The sequence below is a fragment of the Schistocerca gregaria genome, chromosome 2 (genome assembly GCF_023897955.1).
Source record: "Schistocerca gregaria isolate iqSchGreg1 chromosome 2, iqSchGreg1.2, whole genome shotgun sequence".
In the NCBI taxonomy this organism is placed as follows: Eukaryota; Metazoa; Arthropoda; class Insecta; order Orthoptera; family Acrididae; genus Schistocerca; species Schistocerca gregaria.
In genome coordinates, this window is record NC_064921.1 from 467,188,790 (window position 1) to 467,212,060 (window position 23,271).

At 45.1% G+C, this 23,271-nt stretch overlaps 1 protein-coding gene across 2 annotated transcripts in view; it reads left to right on the forward strand.

Moving 5' to 3' along the window:
- Positions 1 to 23,271, forward strand: part of LOC126326193 (myosin-7B) — a 269,934-nt gene that overhangs the window by 121,822 nt on the left and 124,841 nt on the right. The window contains exon 2 of one of the 2 annotated variants that reach the window (XM_049995575.1): positions 21,843 to 21,896. The exons of the other annotated variant lie outside the window; for it this stretch is intronic. The gene's annotated coding sequence lies outside the window, so the exon portion shown is untranslated. The remainder of the gene's footprint in view (positions 1 to 21,842; positions 21,897 to 23,271) is intronic. 2 annotated transcript variants of the gene reach the window in all.

Consider the following 23,271-nt stretch of genomic DNA (forward strand, 5'->3'; position numbering starts at 1 on the left):
ACATCTAGATAGATTAGCTGTTGATCCTTATTACTTCCACACTAAATCTGATGATGGCATGGCTACTGTTGAGACGTCTTAGATAGTCACCGAGCTGTTCCTCACCGCGGCTCTACATGGCTAAGCTGTCGTCAACGTACCTGTACCACACCTAAAGTTTACATGGTGTCAAGTCTAGTGCACCATTAACTAAACTTCGGCAGAAGATCCCTAGTCAAAAGCAAACAGGCAATTACGTCAACAAACGACCACCAAACTGTCAACTATTTTTATAATATGCTGATTAGGTAGTTAGAGGAGAAAGGGTAAAGTGGCCATGCCAGACAAAGTGGCTATTGGGGGCCTGGGAGCTGAAATCGAACGGAAAATCTCTCAACTTACTGTCCCTGGGAGCCCATTCACCCCGTGGAGGCTGACCTGCCTGCTGTGCCGTTTCTCGAACAATTTTTTATGGATTTTAGTTATCCTGATGTAACTCAAGGGGACACACTGTGTATTTATTATTGAGAGTGAATGTCACTTACGTGTTTTTGATGAAATTGTGTTGCAAATGTGCTGACCTTAGTTACTGGAAGTTCCGTCATTAGAGGGTACGCAGCTTTTGTGTAAAGGAGTCAGTTCGGGTAAGGTAACCACATCGGTGGTGTCTTCTGGCCAGTTTGTGTATGGAGAAAACGTAAAAGCAACGACAGGAAGAAGCCTCCGCTGCGGTACGTACAGAAAGTCGTTATAACAGAGACCTAGAAGAAGCAAATAAAGAAAGAGAAGAAAAAGAAAGCAACAAGTAGGAAAAAATGGAAAGCTGCCAAAGAGAAGAAAGGTAGACAAAGAAAATTGCAGAGAGCAGGAAACAGGAGCCTAGAGGAAGTCATTTGCCGACGACGGTAACGACACAGAACGCATGTACTGTGAAGAAAAATTTTCAAATTCAAGACCATAAGAACAGTGGATTAAGTATCGATTGTGCTCCCTCTGGTACCAAGAGCTCTACAGGAGTTGAGGAACACTGTTTGAGTTTTACTTGTGAAAACTGTAATTTGTATCACCTTTTCAAAATAAGATATATTTAACTTCCTGGCAGATTAAAACTGTATGCTGGGCCGAGACTCGAACTCGGGACCTTTGCCTTTCGCGGGCAAGTTCTCAACCACTGAGCTACCCAAGCACGACTCACGCCCCGTCCTCACAGCCTTTCTTCTGCCAGTACCTCGTCTCCTACCTTCCAAACTTTACAGTAGCGCTCCTGCGAACCATGTAGAACTAGTACTCCTGAAAGAAAGTTTGGAAGGTAGGAGACGAGGTACTGGCAGAATTAAGGCTATGAGGACGGGGCATGAGTCGTGCTTGGGTAGCTCAGTGGCGCTGGCACGGTAGCTCAGCGTGTTCGGTCAGAGGGTTAGCTGCCCTCTGTAATATATTTAAAAAAAAACTGAGTTAATGAATCAATAACGAACTTCAACGGCAGTCAGGTGACGTCCGCCACGAACAATTGAAACGAATAATAACGAACAAAATGAGATTTTAAAAAAAGTTTTAGAGCACTTACCCGCGAAAGGCAAAGGTCCCGAGTTCGAGTCTCGGCCCGGCACACAGTTTTAATCTGCCAGCAAGTTTCATATCAGCGCACACTCCACTGCAGCGTGAAAATCTCATTCTGTAAGATTTATTTAGTTCCTTGTTAATACAGGTTTTTATCCCTTATTTTTGAGTGCACAGCCTAATGGTCACTTTGTACTGCTCATGTATGGCCGAGTGACTGTTTTGTAACTTTCTGAATTGTTTAAATGACTTCATTTAATCTTAAGGCGATTAAGCTGTTCTATATTGTGCTTCAATAGTTGTAGATTATAACAGCTGATTTGTATGCATTTCCCTCCATTGCCACAAAGCTTAAGAAGAGGAATACGTTAGTCTGTCCACTCTGCCCACCTCTACCGCACACACAGAGAGGTTTGAAAAGTTTAGCGATTCATGGCCATAGTTAGCCAGTATAACTCAACCACACTGACAATCTACACTCCTGGAAATGGAAAAAAGAACACATTGACACCGGTGTGTCAGACCCACCATACTTGCTCCGGACACTGCGAGAGGGCAGTACAAGCAATGATCACACGCACGGCACAGCGGACACACCAGGAACCGCGGTGTTGGCCGTCGAATGGCGCTAGCTGCGCAGCATTTGTGCACCGCCGCCGTCAGTGTCAGCCAGTTTGCCCTGGCATACGGAGCTCCATCGCAGTCTTTAACGCTGGCAGCATGCCGCGACAGCGTGGACGTGAACCGTATGTGCAGTTGACGGACTTTGTATAGTGGGCATGCGGGAGGCCGGGTGGACGTTCCGCCGAATTGCTCAACATGTGGGGCGTGAGGTCTCCACAGTACATCGATGCTGTCGCCAGTGGTCGGCGGAAGGTGCACATGCCTGTCGACCTGGGACCGGACCGCAGCGACGCACGGATGCACGCCAAGACCGTAGGATCCTATGCAGTGCTGTAGGGGACCGCACCGCCACTTCCCAGCAAATTAGGGACACTGTTCCTCCTGGGGTATCGGCGAGGACCATTCGCAACCCTCTCCATGAAGCTGGGCTACGGTCCCGCACACCGTTAGGCCGTCTTCCGCTCACGCCCCAACATCGTGCAACCCGCCTCCAGTGGTGTCGCGACAGGCGTGAATGGAGGGACGAATGGAGACGTGTCGTCTTCAGCGATGAGAGTCGCTCCTGCCTTGGTGCCAATGATGGTCGTATGCATGTTTGGCGCCGTGCACGTGAGCGCCACAATCAGGACTGCATACGACCGAGGCACACAGGGCCAACACCCGGCATCATGGTGTGGGGAGCGATCTCCTACATTGGCCGTACACCTCTGGTGATCGTCGAGGGGACACTGAATAGTGCTCGGTACATCCAAACCGTCATCGAACCCATCGTTCTACCATTCCTAGACCGGCAAGGGAACTTGCTGTTCCAACAGGACATTGCACGTCCGCATGTATCCCGTGCCACCCAACGTGCTCTAGAAGGTGTAAGTCAACTACCCTGGCCAGCAAGATCTCCGGATCTGTCCCCCATTGAGCATGTTTGGGACTGGATGAAGCGTCGTCTGACGCGGTCTGCACGTCCAGCACGAACGCTGGTCCAACTGAGGCGCCAGGTGGAAATGGCATGGCAAGCCGTTCCACAGGACTACATCCAGCATATCTACGATCGTCTCCATGGGAGAATAGCAGCCTGCATTGCTGCGAAAGGTGGATATACACTGTACTAGTGCCGACATTGTGCATGCTCTGTTGCCTGTGTCTATATGCCTGTGGTTCTGTCAGTGTGATCATGTGATGTATCTGACCCCAGGAATGTGTCAATAAAGTTTCCCCTTCCTGGGTGTTCTTATTTCAATTTCCAGGAGTGTATTTCTACATCTACATGATTACTCTGCAATTCATATTTAAGTGCTTGGCAGAGGGTTTATCCAACCACAATCATACTATCTCTCTACCATTCCACTCCCGAACAGCGCGTGGGAAAAACGAACACCTAAACCTTTCTGTTCGAGCTCTGATTTCTCTTATTTTATTTCGGTGATCATTCCTACCTATGTATGCTGGGCTCAACAAAATATTTTCGCATTCGGAAGAGAAAGTTGGTGACTAAAATTTCGTAAAAAGGTCTCGCCGCGACGAAAAACGTCTTTGCTTTAATGACTTCCATCCCAACTCGCGTATCATATCTGCCACACTCTCTCCCCTATTACGTGATAATACAAAACGGGCTGCCCTTTTTTGCACCCTTTCGATGTCCTCCGTCAATCCCACCTGGTAAGGATCCCACATCGCGCAGCAATATCCTAACAGAGGACAATATGAGGATGGTGATTACGAAGCTGTCCAAACTCGTCGTTGAACGAAGTAAAGTCACGTTGCTGCTTTCCGGCAGTCGATCGTTCCTTTTCCCCAATGCAACGGTATCGATGACTACATCACTGTTGACGTAATATTAGAGGCGACTCGGCTGGCGTGCGTGTAGGCGGCTGCCGCGGCCACCCTTGAACCGGGCGGTGCGGGCAAGCGCCGGCGCCCGACAGAGGCGCCCTGTCAGCCGCATGTTTTTGCGCGGGGCTAATGAACTTGCCGGCCGCGGGGCGTGACCCCCGGCTGACAGGCCTGCCGCCGGCGCCAGCTCCCGTGCTGGCCGTCGACACACGCACTAATCAAAGGGCTTCTGTTCCTCTCCACGGCGAAGTGCGCGCCAGTCCGCCTTCTGATCTGATATGGTGGCTGTACCACCACGTCACGGGAATGCAGCCCAAAAGCTCAATATAGTTACCATATGATTCTTACAAATACGCTTCTGATGGCCTTTACTGTTTTGTTGTAGTCATGTCTCTTTATCGTCAACCAAGGAATTAGCCGGCTGCAGCGCTGCTTCGTCAAGTGCCGACCACAGTCTTCAACATGTGCCCGTTATTTAATCTGCACCATTTCCTGCTGTCCGCAGCTCGTGGTCTTGCGGTAGCGTCCTCACTTCCCGGGGTCCCAGGTTCGATTCCCGGTGGGATCAGGGATTTTTCCTGGCACGAGATGACTGGGTGGTTTTGTGTCGTCTTCATCATCATCATTCATGTGATCAGAGGAAGGAAATGGCAATCCATCTCCACTAGCACCGTAGTACGGCGGTGTGGGTCTCCCGCATCGTCCACTACGCTCCTCGGAGTATGGGACGTCATCATCATCATCATCATCTCCTGCTACGTTTACATCCACACTGCACTCTCGGCAAGCTGTTCACCTCACTCAGAACCCCAGCTCCGCTTTTTGAAGTCTTCTGTAGCTGCTAAATGTCGTGATAAATAATCTCTAAGCATTTTACATCTGTCAAATACTTTCAGCATGTTGTTGTTGTTGTCGTCTTCAGTCCTGAGACTGGATTGATGCAGCTCTCCATGCTACTCTATCCTGTGCAAGCTGCTTCATCTCCCAGTACCTACAGCAACCTACATCCTTCTGAATCTGCTTGGTGTACTCATCTCTCGGTCTCCCTCTACGATTTTTACCCTCCACGCTGCCCTCCAATGCTAAATTTGTGATTCCTTGATGCCTCAGAACATGTCCTACCAACCGATCCCTTCTTCTAGTCAAGTTGTGCCACAAACTTCTCTTCTCCCCAATCCTATTCAATACCTCCTCATACTTTCAGCATACTTCACGTTAAATGATAACAGCCAAACACTTGCAGGATAAAGATTTATTGAAATCCTTGATCACTGTTTCGGTATATCTAAATATAACTTCATCAGAAGAAAAACTACACTCAAGTCACATGTTGCAGTGGAGATGCATAAAACAATCGTGCCAAAAGGCGTCGTCAGTAGTTAAAATTAAAATATTTTAATTTTAACTACTGACGATGCCTTTTGGCACCATTGTTTTATGCATCTCCACTGCAACATGTGACTTGAGTGTAGTTTTGCTTCTGATGAAGTTATATTTAGATATACCGAAACAGTGATCAAGGATTTCAATAAATATTTTAATTTTAACTACTCCCGACACCCCCTCGGCACGATTTTTTTTATGCATCTCCACTGTAGGATGTGAAATTTAGATATACCGAAACCGTGGTCAAGGATTTCAATCAATCTTTATCCTGCAACTATTTGGCTGTTTTCATTTATCGTGAAGATTTTTAACAGTGCTGCTTCAGCCATGTTTGAAATTTTGAGATACTTTTTCAGCATAGTTTAGTGGTATTATGTTTTGAGATACCTGTCATTTTTTCCTAAGTTATTTGGTCCGTCCACAAATTAGACTAAAAATAATCTTTGTACGTAATTAATCCAGGTAGTACCGCTACGAAATTATTCTTGGAGTTCTTTGTGTATATCTGTAGATTATATATTTATTTGCACTTTTCAGTTCCTTCCTTTTATAGTCGATGGCAGCGTGTACGGCGGCCTTGACTGTTCCTTATGCAACCAAAAGGATTTTGACAGTTCTCTCGATCTTCATTACGTTCGGTTTGTTTCAAAATAAGTGTGTTAGTCTTCCATTGTTACAATTTTTGGTTATTAGTTTGTGATTTAGAATTATTTGTTTGAAGATACCGAGATTACAGTTTATTTAGTAGTCTGAAACTTTAGACTACATGGATGTAATAAATGGAGAATTACATATCTAAGTGTATAAGCAAACAAACACGTACAGAGGTGAGCGATTCCTAGTGTACATGCGGGCAAACATCTCATCACCAGACGAAAAAAAGAAGTGCAGGGCGAGCTACCGACATACTGTGTGTAGTAAGTTTACAGTCAAACAAGGGATAAGTATGACGTATGTAAAGGAGTAACCAGGAAGATGTGAACGAATCACAATTTGAGGAAGGGTACATAATGAGCCTGCAATTGCATGATCGGAATGTAATGCAACTATTTCCGGTCATGCGTCTGTGAAGTTATTATTTCTCGGTATTTGTTACAAAAGACCGTTTAATTCTTTTGCTCACTTTACAATGTCTGCAGATGCTCAACCTCAAAGCGTGTACCGAACGTCACGCTCCACGGAAATTACTGTTTACCTACTGGAATTTTTGTTATTTATTTGGTAGGTTGTTGGTTATTCGCGTTTCTGTAAGAGTGTAATGAACGCGAGTTCTATTTGTATGTTTGGATACACTTTTAAGGGGTAAAAAAACGACGCACACAAAGGAATTAGGAAACTCGGTAGACGTTGTAGGGGGCGTTCCAGACATATCTTCGATCTGGAATATCATTAGCTGGGGTAGAATTGTCATCAGTGCTGAGACCGTTTCGAACTGAGCCCCTATGAGCATCGAAGACGCGTCTGAAGACTCCTCAGACGGCAGTGGAATACCTAGCCTGGTATGCGGCCGGACAACCAGGAGTGATGATGTGGGGTGCCACTCATTTCATAGCAGCACCCCTTTGATTGCCATCCGCGACACCCGTACAGAATGGCGGTAAGTCGACGATATTCTACGCCCCGTTTTGTCACCTTCATTGTAAGCCATCCTGGGCTTACATTTCAGCAAGACAATTCCCGCCCGCACACGGCGAGAGTTTCTACCGCTTGTCTCCGTGCCAGCAATGTCGCCGGATCTCTGCCCAACTGAGAACGTTTGGAGTATTACGGGCGGAGCTCTCGAACCATCTAGGAATTTTGACGATCTACTGCTCCACTTGGGCAGAATTTGGCAAGATGTCTCTCAGGAGCACATCCAATGACTCTGTCAATCAATGCCAAGCCGAATAACTGCTTGCGTAAGGGCCAGAAGTGGATAAAAGCCACATTCACTCGCTCATTTTGTGAAGCTCTTTCGCCTGAATGAATCGTCGATTTTTTCCGAAACTGTATTGATTTGTTTGTATTTACATGTGTATCACATCTACAGATTCTCGTCCCAGTCGGATAATTCCTCAGTGTTGCGTTTTGTCTTAGAGTGTATCTGTGAACTATATCTTGTGCTATTGTCCTTGCTGCATTGATGTGTTAGTAATTTGGGTGTCTACACCGTGGTACTAAATTACAAGCGAACACCAATAAGATCATAACCTACTTTTTCCCATATAGTTTCAAATATTAACCTGTCTGTCGCTTCTTAAGACATCGACTCGAGCATTACCTTAGGCAACAGTTAAAGAAGCGCCAAGAATAAGAAGTTATGTACAACAAAATTTTGCTGCTGGAGAAAAACACGTTTAAATGTCTGCCGCATATGAGCTCACTAACTTGAGAAACTTTTTTGACGTCATTGACAGCAAAGAAGGCTATTAGAAAATTCTTAAGCTATATCTCTGGGACTGTTATAAACTAAATTTATCCATTATTACAAAAAATGGCGCTGAGCACTATGGGACTTAACATGTGAGGTCATCAGTCCCCTAGACTTAGAAATACTTACACCTAACTAACTAAGGACATCACACACATTCATGCCCGAGGCAGGATTCGAACCTGCGACCGTAGCATCAGTGCAGTTCTGGACCGAAGCGCCTAGAACCGCACGGCTACAACCACCGGCTCCATTATTACGAACTAGATGGAATGTAATTTATTTGGAAATGTGAAGGAACAAACTTGATGGAGAAAGATAAAACTTAACTTGTTTTAAAAGAAATGACCCTCTTGAAAATAAGTATTATTTTAGAACCAAGTAGTTGTAAAATTTTAATGAGTATTATGTGTGAAGCGAGGACAGCAGAGAAGTGATAAATAGCTAATGATTACAGCGAGGTATAGTGTATTTACCCCTGATGTTTTGGAGTTGATACCTAGTTGTATGGAAACGTTACTGACTTTCGGCAAGATGGTGTCTTCCAATAAAACCAAGTTTTTGTAAGAACTTGAATGCTTTAACGCGCAAAAACACACCTGCATGTTGAAGAAGGTCGTTAGGAGACGCTAGTGCCTGCCAATAAATGTTCAAGCGCAGTACTTTCGGAACAGCTGCAAAAAATAATTAGGTTGACCATAAAAAGCAGTTCGACTTTAGTCTGCCCGATGCTTTCGTTGGGAGTCGAGATTTTAAATAGCACTCCACCGCCCCGTTTCACTCCGCTAACGCTATCTCACTCGTGTTGACTTTTAGGACCTTTGTGAAGAAGTAATCACGCACTTTTTGCGACAGCTGCAGCCATCCTCTGAGCCACATGACCCAACAGTTTGGACGATAGTTTGTAGGAGTTTGAGTCCTGAAGCTTGCCGGTTTTCAACGAACCAATATCCTTGAAGCACCATACTGCTCATTTGTTGTGACAAGTTGATTAATGAATGTTATGATGATAGCTCGAAAGTATGACCGCAACCGAATCTCGGGGTCGTCCATGTTGCCTGTCAGGTGATGCTCACACTTTTACTGCATCCGTAGTATTAATCACCAGAATCTCTGTCCCTGTCGCCTTTTTTCTCACATGTTTCAGCATTTGTTGTATATGACTTCCTTCTGTTGATCGAGCCGTGACTGCACACCGAAAAACCTGTGCAAGTTGAACAGTTTAAGCTCACATTGCCAGTTATTACAAGGTTGTCACATCATCTGATTAAGTGATCTTCTTGTTTGTGTATTTGTGCGTTTTGTTCTGTGTATCAGTGTATTTGAGTTGTCTGCGTTGCTGTAGCTCGACATAATCACAGTGATTAAGCTAGAGGCCAAGGTTAATTGCAGTTACCAGTACGAGAGGAAGTTGATGCCTGAGTCATGGCCAGCATTGAACGCTCTAAGGCGATGTCCAGTTTAGCAAGAGCAGATGGCGTAAGGGAACGCTATTACAGAAAGTTTTATGTATCATATTATTTATATCCTGTCTACAGTGGATCACACACTTATGTCAAGTCAGGATTTTGCTGTTAGAACGTTATTTGTACGAGGGCTGTTCGGAAAGTGAAGTCCGATCGGTCGCAAAATAGAAACCACAGTGAAAATATAAAAAAAGTTATTCGTAATAGTTAGCCAAACCTTCCAGCTACTACTTTAAATAGTCGCTGCTCTGACTTAGACATTTTTCGTGGAGCTGTACAAACTTTCCAGCACCCTCGTCACAGAAATCAATTGCCTGTGCTTCCCGCCAATTCTCCTCGCAGGTCCGCCTTCTGTTGTCTGTGCCAAAATGTTGACTTCGTAGCCAGCTGTTCATGTGAGCAGCGATGAACATCGGAGCGGCTTCATTGTCCCTGCAGAATGCGGCTGAGAATTGTCTTGAAGAAAGAAACGCATGACATTTATGTTATGTAGGCTGCACAATTTCAGGCGAAATCTCTCACCATATCCACATACTTGGCGGGAGACACTGTAGTCTTAGGCATTTCTGTGTGATCACTTCGAGCTGTGAACTGAAAAGAGCGATGTGAAGCCATCGACGGGCACTCTAAAGACACTGCCCAACACATCTGTGCAAAGTTCCATCGGATTTTCACAGTGGTTTCCATTTCGCACCAAATCTGTCCTTACTTCCCGAATATGACTCGTATTAGCAGTTACACAGCACTTTCTGCCGCCCTGGGGGTTCACTTACCAGCTAGTTTTGAGGGAGCAGCACCACACCGATGTGAGGTGTGCAGGTCTGTACAGTGGAGAAGAGTAGGCTAGGCGACTGGAAGTGTAGCAACTACAAAATCTTGTAGACAGAACATGCGGATTGCGGACAGCAGACGAAAAGTCGTCAGTATGGCGCTCGGACTATGCATGGCGCACCAGCTGAGCTTGTCTGTGCGTTGGCGAGGCTGGTCCAGGCAATTGATGGTCATAGTGCGGCTCCATCTAGACGTAGGACCACTGTCACCATCAGACAGACAACGTCGATGGAGCATAGAGTTCAGAACGGCCAGCAAACGAGAGCATTACAACCTGATGGACATAAACAGCCACCTGGGAAGATTAAGCAAGACGAACGGTGCAGACGTACAAGGCAGCCTGGTGGAGGGACAGCTAAGGCTGGTGATGGCTAGCTGCCAACACGAGGCGTCGTTCCAGCCAGAGCAGTATGTGGTGTTTGGCTTTACAGATTCAAGGAACACAGCAAAGCTTCGAGCTGTATGCACTCCTGAGGCTCGACCATAATCACAGTGATTAAGCTAGAGGCCAAGGTTAATTGCAGTTACCAGTACGAGAGGAAGCTGATGCCTGAGTCATGGCCAGCACTGGAAGCTCTAAGACGGTGTCCAGTTTAGCAAGAGCATATGGCGTAAGGGAACGCTATTATAGAAAATTTTATGTACCATATTTTTTATATCCTGTCTACTTTGGATCATACACTTTTGTCAAGTCTGCACCGTTCGTCTTGCTTAATCCTCTCAGGTGGCTGTTTATGTTCATCAAGTTGTAATGCTCTCGTTTGCTGGCCGTTCTGAACTCTTTGCTCCATCGAAGTTGTCTGTCTGATGGCGACATTGGTCCTACGTCTAGATGGAGCCGTGTTTTCTGTTTTGAAGTTATAGGAGAGTGAGTTTGGTGTTACAAGTGCTAGTTCTCATGTTCAAATTTCGTCGAAAAGTTTTCGAACGACCCCGAGTGGTTCCACAGAGCAAAAATTATGGTCACACTACACTCCAAAGGAGTTCGATCACCTTCAGCGGGGTTGCAACCCATGATTTTCTTTAAAGTACGTTGCATCGCCCAGAAGGTGACAGCAATGGAAAAGATTGAGAAGAATCTCGTCCTGTTGTTGGAATCAAGGCTCCCAGGGAAAGGGTGGTTTCATTGACGGCGTTTAAGCCATCTCTTAAGGGTTTTTCGTGTCGATTCTCAGCGACGGTGTGTCTGAATAGTTTTCCTCGACGGCCCATAAGAAAATCGCTTGATTTAAATCCTGGGTGTTAGAGTGCTGACTTCCACCACCGAAGTACCAAAAGAAGGGATGAAACTTGGGTAAGAGGAGGTGTGACAACATTCCCACCGTCTGACAAGCGTTGTGCAGAATTGTGGTGAAATTTGGTGCCTAACCATCACTAACCCACCGTACACCTCGCATTAACTTCTGAGCTGTGCCCCCATTTCTTTTTATTTTATTTTATTTTATTTTATTTATTTATTTATTTATTTATTTATTTTTTTATTTTTTATTTTTTTTTTTTATTTTTTTTTTTGTAATTGTCAATACCCTGCTGTTTGAAACATCGCCGAGTCCGAGGATGTTGTCGTAAGGCGCCACCACGCTTTTGCATCATTACAGATGAAGACAGTAGGCACCTTTGAGCCAAATGTCAAACTTACGTGTTGCTATGGGAGACATTTACGTGGTTTCGAAAAAGTGTGGTAACATCCTCCAAGTAATAGAAAACTGATCGTGTGATGCATGCTGAAAAATAACAATTTGCGATTTCTTTCCCATTCTCACCCAGTGCGAGCTAACTCCACATCTCTACTGCCCTCGACGTTAAACTAGCTTTCCCTCTTTTTTTCCCCAGTAGTCTCCTGCTGTTCTAGACATTATATTTTTAGCCTAATCTATCCTAATCTATCAATCGCCTCTCTTCCCACGGCCTGTTTTAAATTAACCTTGCTGTGTACTCGTTTAATGGGTATTTCAAAATGTCTTCTGCATTTCTTAAAAAATTACTTGCCGGCCGCGGTGGTCTCGCGGTTAAGGCGCTCAGTCCGGAACCGCACGACTGCTACGGTCGCAGGTTCGAATCCTGCCTCGGGCATGGATGTGTGTGATGTCCTTAGGTTAGTTAGGTTTAAGTAGTTCTAAGTTCTAGGGGACTGATGACCACAGATGTTAAGTCTCATAGTGCTCAGAGCCATTTGAACCAAAAAATTACTTGAAATGAAGTTAATTGAAATATACTGAAGAGCCAAATAATCTGATACATCTGCCTAATATCGTGTTGGGCCCCCGGAAGCACGCAGAAGTGGTGCAACACGACGTCGCATGGACTCAACTAATGTCTGAAGTAGTGCTGGAGGGAACTGACGCCATGAATCCTGCAGGGCTGTCCATAAATCCGTAACAGTACGAGGGGGTGATCTCTTCTGAACAGCACACTGTAGGGCATTCCAGATATGCTGAATAATGGTCATATGAAGAGTTTGGTGGCCAGCAGAAGTATTTAAAATCAGAAGAGAGTTCCTGGAATCACTTTGTAGCAATTCTGGACGTGTAGAGTGTCGCGTTATCCTACATGCACAATGGACATGAATGGACGCAAGTGATCAGACAGGTTGCTTACGTACATGTCACCTGTCAGTCGTATGCAGACGTAACAGGGGTCTCATATCACTCCAACTGCACACGCCCCACACCATTATATAGCCTCCACCAGCTTGAAAAGTCCCCTGATGACATGCAGGGTCCATGAATTCATGAGGTTGTCTCCATACCTACACGTCTATCCGCTCGATACAATCTGAAAAGAGACTCGTCCGGCGAGGCAACGTGTTTCCAGTCATCAGCCGTCCAATGTCGGTGTTGATGGGTCCAGGAGAACGGTAAAGCTTTGTGTCGTGCAATTATCAAGGGTACTGGGGTGGGCCTTCGGCTTCGAAAGCCCATATCGATGTTGTTTCGTTGAAGGCTTCGGACGCTGACATTTATTGATGGCCCAGCATTGAAATCCGCAGCAGTTTGCGGAAGAGTTGCACTTGTGTCACGTTGAACAATTCTCTTCAGTCGTCGTTGGTACCGTTCTTGCAGGATCTTTTCCAGCCGCAGCGATGTCGGAGATTTGAAGTTTTACCTGATTCCTGGTATTCATGGTACACTCGTGAAATCCCCACTTCATCGGCATCTCGGAGATGCTGTGTCCCATAGCTCGTGCGTAAACTATAATACCACGTTCAGACTCACTCAAATCTTGATAATCTGCCATTGTAGCTGCAGTAACCGGTTTAACAACTGCACCAGACACATTTTGTCTCACATAGGCGTTGTCGACCGCAGTGCCGTATTCTGCCCCTTTACATATCTCTGAAAGTAAAATTCTATGTACCGACTTGACAGAAAACCCTAGGAAGTTCTGGTTTTACGTTAAATCAGTAAGTGGATCGAAACAGCATATTCAGACACTCTGGGATGATAATGGCACTGAAACAGAGGATGACACGCGTAAAGCTGAAATACTAAACATCTTTTTCCAAAGCTGTGTCACAGACGGAAACCGCACTGCAGTTCCTTCTCTAAATCACCGCACGAACGAAAAGGTGGCTGACATCGAAATAAGTGTCCAAGGAATAGAAAAGCAACTGAAATCACTCAACAGAGGAAAGTCCACTGGACTTGACGGGATACCAATTCGATTCTTCACAGAGTACGCGAAAGAACTTGCCCCCCTTCTAACAGCCGTGTACCGCAGGAGGAACGGAAGGTTAAATGATTGGAAAAGAGCACAGGTAGTCCCAATCTTGAAGAAGGGTCGTCGAGCAGATGCGCAAAATTATAGGCCTATATATCTGATATCGTTGTGTTGTAGAATTTTAGAACATGTTTTTTGTTCACGTATCATGTTGTTTCTGGTATCCCAGAATCTACTCTGTAGGAATCGACACGGGTTCAAGAAACAGCGATCGTGTGAGACCCAACTCGCTTTATTTGTTCATGAGACCCAGAAAATATTAGATACAGGCTGACAGGTAGATGCCATTTTCCTTTATTTCCGGAAGACGTTCGATACTGTTCCGCACTGTCGCCTGATAAACAAAGTAAGAGCCTACGGAATATCAGACCAGCTGTGTGGATGGATTGAAGAGTTTTTAGCAAACAGAACAGGGTTATTTCGTAAGCGTGATAGCCACTCAAGTGACAGATCTGCAAGAGAGGCGCTTTGCATCGCGGTGTAGCTTGCTGTCCAGGTTTCGAGAGGGTGCGTTTCTGGATGAGGTATCTAATATATTGATTCCCCCTACTTATACCTCCCGACGAGATCACGAATGTAAAATTAGAGAGATTCGAGCGCGCGCGGAAGCTTTCCGGCAGTCGTTTTTCCCGCGAACCATACGCGACTGGAACAGGAAAGGGAGGTAATGACAGTGGCCCGTAAAGTGCCCTCCGCCACACACCGTTGGGTGGCTTGCGTAGTGTAAATGTAAATGTAGATGTATCTGAATACGCATGCCTATACTAGTTTATTTGGCGCTTCAGTGTATATAATGATGGACAAATTAGTTACTTTGATCAATGACCCTTATATCTATACTCCTACACAACACCTAAAAGACGTCTAGAGCACTGAGTTCTCGAATGCGTTTCATGAGTGTCCTTTACTCCCTGTGTTCCCGCCGTCTTTACGTTCGAGCGAAACATGTGAATCACTCGCTTTCAAAATAGACGCGTTTCATCAGCGCAGAGAGAGAGCTCTCAAGGAAAAGATGAGTGCTGCCGCTTTTGATGTCCCGATATAGAGTTATGGACATGAAAGGCGAACCGACGCGTCACTGGCGTGCGAGCCGGGCCATTCAATAAGGGCTGCTCTCTGTCGCCGACGGACACGTGCCACGCTGCACGCGGCTCGGCACTCAGCAGCATTCGGGGCTCGCCTTACGGGAGCACAGCTCGGTCATTCCTGATGGCCGGCTGCTGCCGCCTTACTGGAGCACGTACCGCCTGCACGTGTCAGACTTGCGACTCCCAGGCCACACGCGCCGCACCAGGTGACGTGGCACGTTCGCAGCTACTATTACGAGCCTCTGCTCCATCCGGGGTACAATGACCCGTCTTGAAAGTAGGAAAAAGGCGCCATGAGCAAATACACCGATGCACTCCACTGTCATTAGGCTACTTAGTTTCGCAAGTACTCTGTGAAAATCCACGCAATTTTCAGATAGGCGTTTCTGCGTTTTCAAAGCATTTGTTTCATTCTGCCCATTACAAAAACTGACTACTTCTTTTGTACCTTCTTTCCTTCTTCCTGTCTTTCGTTCTTCCCCGCAGCGTTTACCCCGTTCAACACGGCATCAGCTTTATCAGGCTATAACAAGTTTTGTTTTTCTACTAGCTGAGTGCGTGACATTTCACGGAAATTGTACAGATATTTCCATTAGTCCTTCTCCTCCTTCCCCCTCCCTCTGTTCATCTCCTCCTCTCTCCTCTTCCTGTTAATCTCCTCCTCTTTTCTTTCCGTGTCCGTCTCCTCCTCTCTCCTTTCTCTGTCCATCTTCTCCTCTTCCCTTTACCTCTCCACTTCGTCCCCTCCTCTCTCCTTTCTGTGCCTATCTTCTCCTCTTCCCTTTATTTCTCCATTTCGTCCTCCCCCTCTGTCTCTTCATCTTCCCGCTCCCCGCTCTCTGCCTACCTTTTCCTCCCGTGTCTCTGTTTATCTCCTCCTCTTTCCTTTCTGTGTCCTCTCTTCTTTCTCTGTCCATCTTCTCCTCTTCCCTTTACCTCTCCATTTCGTCCTCTCCTCCTGTCTCCTTTCTCTGTCCATCTTTTCCCTTTATTTCTCCATTTCATCCCTCCCCCCCTCTATCTCTTCATCTTCCCTCTCCCCTCTCTCTGCCTACCTCCTCCTCCCCTGTCTCTGTTTCACTCCTCCTCTTTCCTTTCTCTATCTTTTCCTTTCTCCTCTCTCTATCCATTTTTCGCACCACTTCTCTCTGCCCATCTCCTTCTCCCCCCTATCTGGGCCCATCTGCTGCTACACCTTCATTGTCTGTCCATCTCCTCCTCCATCCTTTTCTCTCCACGCTATCACGATCAGTCCAATAGGAAGCTGGTGGTTTTTACACGCACAGTATTATAACTAATACATGTACCAAGTTAGGCTGGAATCGTTACAGACTTTTAGGCTTAGCTTTTTACGTGTGGCTTGGCCCACATATGCTCATGTTAAATATATTTTACATATATTTAACATATTTCACACATATTTGCACATATATGTCGCCTGTATCTGTAGAGAATTTCGCCGGCCGCTGTGGCCGAGCGGTTTTAGGCGCTTCAGTCTTAAGTCCCATAGTGCTCAGAGCCATTTGAACCATTTTTCTAGAGAATTTCGCCCTGGTGGTGGTGGTGGTTAGTGTTTAACGTCCCGTCGACAACGAGGTCATTAGAGACGGAGCGCAAGCTCGGTCGTGCCCTTTCAAAGGAACCATCCCGGCATTTGCCTGAAACGATTCAGGGAAATCATGGAAAACCTAAATCATGATGGCCGGAGACGGGATTGAACCGTCGTCCTCCCGAATGCGTGTCCAGTGTGCTAACCACTGCGCCACCTCGCTCGTTTTCGCCCTGGAGTTTCATCTTCACGCAGCTCAATGTTTATGACGCCATATCTCCGAATTACGTGTTGAGCAATAATACGATTTTTTAGATACATCCAAAGGTACATGCGACTATTGCGTTCGAAATGTGTTGTGAAAAGAGTTGGTAGTAAAGAATTATGAAATTAAAACGTCATATATGATGTCACAAATGAAACGCATCTCAGTATTTGACGTCATATATGCAAAATTGTGTGTCGTACAATTGTATATTTTTGTAGGTACATTCAGCAATATACATGTATACTGTCTGCGAAATTCATTGCGAATATAGTAAGTACTAAAGAATTAATAAATTAAAACGTCATTCATGATGCAACAGTTTTTCCCTGTGTTTGACGTCAGTCACCTGAACTATGTGTCGTACAATGACATGATTTTCCTAGTACATTCAGTGCCATATATGAAAACTGTCTTCAAAACGTGTCACGAGCACAGTTAGTCGTCAAGAAGTAATAAAGTGAAACGCCGAGCTTCATGTGCCATTTTTACTGTACGAACAACGAAAATGTAGGTATCATTATGTGGAGGCACCGAGGTGAACGAGCGTTCCAGATTGCATTCGTCATCGTCATACGAGCTCTGCACCTAGCGTGACTTGGGATATCTTTGGTTATGTAACACGGGCACCTATGCTTCACATAATCGGTAATTTGGGCAGCAGTCGCTACATTTCTGACCTATTAAGGCCAGTAGCTGTGCACTGTCTTCGAGGTCTGCGTTATATTATCTTCCAACAATACCACGCAAGACTGTGATGTTGGCCGTGCTGTAACGATACAAAGAGTGCGTTCGACTGTTGACGTGGCCAGCACGTTTTCAGATCTCCCACCCATTACAACTGTCTGGTCGTCGGCTGGCGAAACAGTGGCCCGCCACATGCCGTCAGCTATTACGATTTATAAATTCTTGCTTAGAGTTGAAGCAGCATGGAATGACGGATCCGTATTTCTCACCCATGCTTATTTGAAATAGAAGTCGATTCTGATGTTTGCTGTTGTTGCTGCCAGATGTATGAGCTCTGTGTAGTAAATTCCGAATACTGGAAACCCCCAATCGCCTAAAAATTTAATTATCTATTATTACTATTACACGGTTTATGCAAAATAAGTAATATAACGTTATTTGCTAGTGTTGCAGGCGTTGCAATTTTGACAACCAGCAGTGTACATTTCGTTCCCTGGCAGAGTGGTTCGTTCTTTTCAACTACATCCCAACGAGCTGGCAGTAAGGCAGTTGGGTTTCCCAATCGTAAATGTTTGGAACGCAACTTCCAGTCCCGGCATCTGCCTTCAACCTGCTGAAAACCTTGGGCACAATAGGCATTTGCCTCAGATAGTTTACGTGTATCAGTGTGTACAGCATGGTGAAGTCGATGTTTTGCTCTACGTGGATAGCAGTGTATCTCCCATCTGATTCTTCGTGTTGGCTACTGTTGTGGAGCAATTGATAACATGATAGCGAATATATGAATCGATCACCATTCCGATGGAAAGTTCGCTATTATATCAAAGTTTAATATCAGTCCTTTTGACGTACTCTTAAACAAAAAAGAACTATATGCATGTTTAAATTTCTCATCTTTTGCCCGGTGAATACTGTGCTAGTCGAACATATTGGGGTTGGACAAAAAATGGAAACACGAATAAGACAACGCGTCACCATGTCTAATATTGTATAGGAAAATACATTGGCATTCAAAGCAGTTCCCAGTAGTCTAGGAATGGATGAATACAGGTCCTGAATGATTTTCAAGAGAACCTTATACCACTCTTCCTGCAAAGTAATGGAAAGTGAAGGTGGATAGCCATCCGGCCATCTCCCCAAAGTAGACGACAAAGGCTCAATAACGTTGATATCTGGTGACTGTGATGGCCAGTTCATCCTCGTGCTCAGGAAGCTACTATAGTCCTGACGAAGGAAGCTGCATGAACAGGGGCTTGGTTGTCTTGGAACACGTCATCACCACTGGGGAACAAACATTGAACAATGGGGTGGGCCTGATCCACCAGAATGGTCACATAATCCTTCGCAGTAATGCAACCATCCGCATTATCCACGGGACTCATAGTATACCATAGTATGGCTGCCCAAATCATCACCGAACCTCCGCAATATTTCATGCTTGGGACGTAGACCCGGCCTGAAGTTAGAGACAGTGTGAGATGAAACTCATTCGACCAAATGATTTTCTTCCATTTCTCCATACTCAATGTTTTATAGTTTCGCGTCACGCTTTCATATTACGAGTATTTTCATCACTGTTGGGTGGTTTTAGAATTGCGGCTGTCCCTGCAACTCTCAACTTATGGAGTTCCCCTCGTGTTGTTTTGATCTTCATGGAGTTCGCGAGCGTGACATGCAATGCTGTAGTGAATTTTGCAGTTGTCGTCCTCTTGTTTTCTGTCACAGTCCTGTTCAGTGACCGTCCGTCACGGTCACTCAACACACTTAGCGAGGAAGTGAGCACCAGTGACGTCACAACCTATACAACGGCAGGGCCACGGCGACTCGGGAGCCATTTACCACTTGACAATGGCTCAGAAGGGCTCAGTCGAAAGCTCGTGGTATTTTAACCACCTGACGATCTGGCCGTTTGGGTGCTGTATATTCTTGTTCGCTGAAGTATTTCATAGAGACGTCATGAAGTCACGGAACTTACACGTGATACCAGAGATTTTGTATACTTCTGTGATGGAGGAACATTAGAAACGATGCTGATGTCTTTATTTGGTAGCTTACTTGAAGGCATACTTTCAGGGTCACGCCTCTGTTTCCCACGCACCACGAAGGGTATAGCCGCTGTCCAAGTTGAAGTAGTTGCTGTTGTACATTCTGATTGCAACAGCTTTGTAGGTCAGAGCCATTTATTTAGTTAGCTTACAGTCGTAAGTAACAGCTCTATACAAAAAAAGAATAAAAATCCAACACTCAAAATAAGTTTCTCTTCCAAGGAATAAACAATGGACTTCACTGGTTGGTCTCTTGTACCCACACTGCTCACCCCTTAAAAAGTGCGGAGCACCTGGGATGCAGAGGTACTTGAATTTGACTTGTCGTTTAGCTCTTATATGGACGACCGGTTGTTGTATCCGCATGAGCACAGATGTGACTAGTTGTTCCGTAGTCCTCTGGCATCTTGGCGTTGTTTCTTCAATTCGATTGGGTGTTGGCTCGCCTGCCCCGAGGTCACCCTGAACTATAGTAGTGCTTTCGTGCATCGGTGATGGCAAGATCCATGCTGGTTTCACTCTTGCCGGCCGTGGTAGCCGAGCAGTTCTAAGCGCTTCAGTCTGGAACCGCGCGATTCCTACAGTCGCAGGTTCTAATGCTGCCTCGGGCATGGATGTGTGTGATGTCCTTAGGTTAGTTAGGTTTAAGTAGTTCTAAGTTCTAGGGGACTGATGACCTCACATGTTAAGTCCCATAGTGCTCAGTGCTATTTTTTTTTCACTCTTTCACTGGAGACACTTAGAGTTTTTCCATTTTGCGAGATGTCTGTAGTATGGACATCACGTCGCAGTACCTGGTAGGGTCCAGTATAAGAAGGTTCTAGAGGAGCCCGTAAGGCGTCCGTGCGCAACCTGACATGCGAGCAGTCCGCCAATGCTTTTTGCACGAAAACCTGATATCGACCATGGCGGGATGCTGATGGTCCTCTCATCCTTGTCACAAGATCACGAATGACTTTATCAGTAGTGGTAGCTCCGTTTGAGGTGGTAGTGATGTCGTTATGAGATAGTCTGCCGGATCTCCTTACCAGTGGTTTGTACAAAATTTATTGCGCCTTCCATGGTTAACAGATGCAATCCGAAAAATGTTATTGCGACTTAAACATTTCTTGTTTTCGGTGTCACTAATTACGTATGTCAAAGATCAAACTCATATGTAACTCGAGAGATGTATTTAGTTAGTTTACAGTCGGAAGTAACAGCTAAAAGAAAAAAAAACAAAGAATAAACATCCAACTGTCATAATTAGTTACTCTCCCAAGGAATAAACAATGCACTTCACTGGTCGGTCTCTTGTTCCCACAACTTCCTTGATGACAGAGTCCTAGCACGTAGATGTATGGGATAAGACTTTCATTTCGTATGTTTATGATGCTGTGTTCGGCAACAGCAGATTTGTCAAAATAGTGATATTTAATGTCCAGTCAGTGTTCTGTGCAACTTTTTGAAACTTCGTATTTACTGGCCACTGTAGCTGCTGTTCCTGAAATTTATAAAATCTTTGTCAAAGCGGTAACAAAGTCTGCAGCAGTTTGGGACATACCAATTCCAAAATTCGTTTGATGACATAATATGTTGGAATGTCGTGGAAAGGAGTACGTAAGTGAACAGCACTTGGTTTCAAAACAGAAGCACGCTTAATTGGGACGGAAGGAATTCAATGGCAAGGTCAGTCGTTGTCTACCCGGTATAACATGGCAACAAAAGAAGAAGGACTAGATAAAATTCGCATTATTATACGGCTACCTTTTGTACCAGAACACTGGATCGCCTGCACCTGCTGTCAGGTACTGCATTATTTTAAGTTTTAGTGGATATTTTAATAACAAGACGCCAGTCAGAAAACTAATGAGGGACAGACAGTGAAGGCGATAGCTGCCTCCGATGGGAAGAAGCATTAAGATCGGTGTCATTCCCGATATTCCCCGCGTTAAGCAGGCTGTGTGTTCTTTCATCCTTTGTCCTCTTGTACAATTCTCACAAACAAAGAGCTGGCGCTACTCTGAACTGCCACCAAATACGGTCGTCATGCACAGCAGTAACGCTTGTCTGATACTGCACACATGTTCCAGGAAGCCATACGAAATAGGCCAAACGATAATATTGGGTGCATCTCGTCAAGTCAATTGATTTCTAATATTTGAGCAGGATTAGGTAACTCCCTGATTCATTCCATAAAACTGGCGCTAGTTATTAAGTCAGTCAATATTTCATTCATTGACGTGCACTGCATTCTGCGCTATGCTATGAGACCAAGAAACTACAAAGGCTGCTGTGCGTCATATCATGGTGATGGAAGATATATAGACTAAAACATAGTTTACATACTCTGTTTCCTGTTGATAAGTTTACTGGTTTGCTATCATCTAAAGAAAACTTAGCACTTACTTCTTTTTTTGCAGTAAGAAAACGTCCGGAATCTACGGCAGGAAGCAATACAGGTCGAGGAACAAAAGGTATGAACGTCTCACTTGTAGTGCACATTTCTGCACTTTCATGGAGCTGGTTTAATATATCTGTTCATTCCGGAGGATGTATCGTTGAGACCTGGGCACTTTCTTAAAACATTTGTGGTAAGTTGAAACTGTATATCACTAGTCACACTCCTTACCTCCCTCACTCAAAAGAGACTGCCCAAGCGAGCGGCAGCGCAAACATCACTGGTGGAAAGGCTACAGTGAAGAGTCAAGACTTAACTATAGCCTCAGGGTTTTTACTGTGTAGTGGAATACACCATTCGCCAAACATCACTATTTACGCTGTTTTAACTTTCCACAAATGTTCGTAACAACATATACTTTACCGAGGAGCACAACAATGAAATTTCAAGGAAAATGTTGTGGTAACGTTGACTTGAATCTTAGCCTAATATTTACGTTTCAACATATTTTAATGAGCCGATTTCAGCCGAGTGCCACTTGTAGTGGATTCATTTCAGTTGTTTGCAATTTCTCATAATTAGAGATTGGAAGGAGCGATCTGTACTTGCTTTGAAGAAAATTTTAGTAGCCAAGATAGCATTCAACACTATTTATTCCTGATGACCGCTTGCAGCAGGTATGACTGTCATCTACTGATCTTCAAAAAACTTTTTGTTATACGTCGTCTTCCATAAAGACTGTATCATGCATGCAAATTTGACATAGTGAATAGTATGTAGCACATTCCACACAGGTTTGTTAAATATCAAAACAGGTTTGTTACAAATAAAAACAGGAGGAGGGGGAGGAGGAACTAGTGTTTAACGTCCCGTCGACAACGAGGTCATTAGAGACAGAGTACAAGCGCGGATGTGAGAAGGATGGCGAAGAAAATCGGCCGTGCCATCCCGGCATTTGCCATTTGCCATTTGCCATTTAGAGAAATCACGGAAAACCTAAAGCTGGATGGCTGGCGGCGGGTTTGAACCGTCGTCCTCCCGAATGCAAGTCCAGTGTGCTAAGCACTGTGCGCCACCTCGCTCAGTACAAATAAAAATAATGCAGTTAAAATCGCCATGTCTAGCTAGGGTTCCCTCACAATAGCGTACCATTGATGCCTGTTAGATGTTGAAATGTGTAACACTGTACATTTGTGCACATATTTTGCGTTTAGATGACGAGTGAAATACATGACGGATCAAGATTCTTTGAAGTACGGAGTATAGCCGACTCACAGTTCTAGCTGACCACGATATTACTGCACTCGGCGTTTCGTGGCCGCAGTCGGAAAGAAGCGGTGAGCTGATAGTGAACAAGTACAGTGGTGACTCTAAGGAAAACGCATCGCACTGTGAATGCTTTCAGGACAGTCAGCTGGTTCAGTGTGTCCTCGTGAAATATCACGATAAGC